This window comes from Tachyglossus aculeatus, chromosome 2, assembly GCF_015852505.1.
Source record: "Tachyglossus aculeatus isolate mTacAcu1 chromosome 2, mTacAcu1.pri, whole genome shotgun sequence".
In the NCBI taxonomy this organism is placed as follows: Eukaryota; Metazoa; Chordata; class Mammalia; order Monotremata; family Tachyglossidae; genus Tachyglossus; species Tachyglossus aculeatus.
The window spans coordinates 100619738-100621982 of record NC_052067.1 but is presented as its reverse complement, the minus strand read 5'-3'; positions in this window follow the sequence as shown (position 1 = coordinate 100621982).

Sequence of the window (2245 nt, the reverse complement as noted above, 5' to 3'; positions counted from 1 at the left end):
TGAAGGGTCACCTCTATGTAATCGTGTTTGACAACTAATGATATAGTTGTGTCTACTGTGTATAATTTAAATATGTTCTTAAAGGGAAAAAAATGACACCACCTAATCCTAGAACCACACCATCCCGGGACAACTCCATGGTCAATTTGTCCCCAGACTCTCATTCATTCATTCATTCATTCATTCATTCATTCATTCAATCAATAGTATTTATTGAATGCTTACTGTGTGCAGAGCTCAGTCTGGGAAGGCCTACTGGAGGAGGTGACCTCTCAGTAGGGCTTTGAAGGGAGGAAGAGAGCTAGCTAGGCGGATGTGTGGAGGGAGGGCATTTCAGGCCAGGGAAAGGACATGGGCCGGGGGTCGACGGCGGGACAGGCGAGAACGAGGCCCAATGAGGAGGTTAGTGGCAGAGGAGCAGAGACTGCGGGCTGGGCTGTAGAAGGAGAGAAGGGAGGTGAGGTAGGAAGGGGCGAGGTGATGGACAACCTTGAAGCCGAGAGTGAGGAGTTTTTACTTGATGCATAAGTTGACTGGTAGCCACTAGAGATTTTTGAGGAAGGGAGTAACATGCCCAGAGCGTTTCTGCACAAAGATGATCCGGGCAGCGGCGTGAAGTATAGACTGAAGTGGGGAGAGACAGGAGCACGGGAGATTGGAGAGGAGGTATATAATATGTTGACGGATATGTTGACGCATAATATGTGCTTAACAAATACCACAATTTATCATTATTATTATTATTGTTATTACAGTTGAATGCTGGAGGCAAGAAGATGCAGGTTGGTTAAGACATAAAACCTAAAAAAATTAATCAATCATGGTATTTATTGAGTGCTTATTGTATGCAGAGTACTGTACAAAACGCTTGGGGGAGAACAAGACAAAAAGGTAGGTAATGATGATTCCTGCCCACACGGAACTAAAGGGGTAGACAGACATTAAAATTAATTACAGATATGCTGTGGGGCTGGTGGAGGGGTGAATAGCCAACTGCTAAAGGGGAACGAAGTGTAAAGACTGGGAAAATAGGAATAAATAGGAATAAATGATAAACACAAATGTCCATGTCCATGTTCTCTCATTGCTGGTGGCTTTGAAGATAGGCAGGAAAAATCCATTAGCATCACTGCATTTTGGAGCCAACCATGGAATGGAAAGAAAGGAAAGTAGTATGGTCTAGTGGCTAGAGCATGGGCCTGGGAGTTGGAAGGAACTGCATTCTAATCCCAGCTCTGCCAATCGTCTGCTGTGTGACCTTAGGTGAGTTGATTAACTTCCTTGTTGCCTCAGTTACATCTAAAATAGATAAGGCTGTGAGACCTATGAAGGACAAGGACTGTGTCCAACCTGATTAGTTTGTATCAACCCCATCACTTAGTACAGTGCCTAGCACATAGTAAGAGCTCAACAAACACCATATCAAAAAAAAAGGTTGGAATCTCAGGACTGAGCTTATTCAGGCCTGTTCATACAATGACCATTCTTATTAGAAATGGTTTCTTCTGATAGTCTGTATACATATTCATAGGTGAGCATTCCCCTAACACCTCATCTGTCCTGCACTGCTTCCACATCCCCTTTCCTTTCATTATTCTTAGCAGGCAGCAACATTTCCAAAGCTTATTGGAGTGTGTCCATCTTTTCACCAGGGTCTGACAGATGTAGAGGATTTAAGAAATGTCAAGTCTTCGCCAGACTCAGCAGAGGAAAATAGATTGTAGATCCTTCCTGAAAGCGTCTCCACGCTGAACGGTTCAGAGGGAAACACTTCAAGGGGAGCTCACGAGCCCATCCGTGAACAGCCAAAAACCATGCAGTTCCTGTTGCACTTGAAGGAACTTCTCAGGACAGAGAGCAAGGTTGACGTTCTGACACTGACAAGTCGATTTACTGTGGGTTTCCAAATCTAGTCTGGTACCTGGAAGTGTCAGATCTTTTTTGGGGTAAGGAGTGTATCCTCTTACTGTTGTGCTGTGCTTTCCTAATCACTTAGAACAGTGCTCTGCATACAATAAGCTCTCAATTGACTGACTGACTGACTAAGCCTTTGATGTAATTTTTTTCTGGTGATACAGAAAATCCATCGCACAACTATTCACTTTCAAAATCAGGTGTACACATCCATTCAGTCGTATTAATTGAGCATTTACTGTATGCAGAGCACTGTATTAAGTGCATGGGAGATTACAATATAACAATAAACAGACACATTCCCAGCCCACAACAAGCTTATAGACTAGAG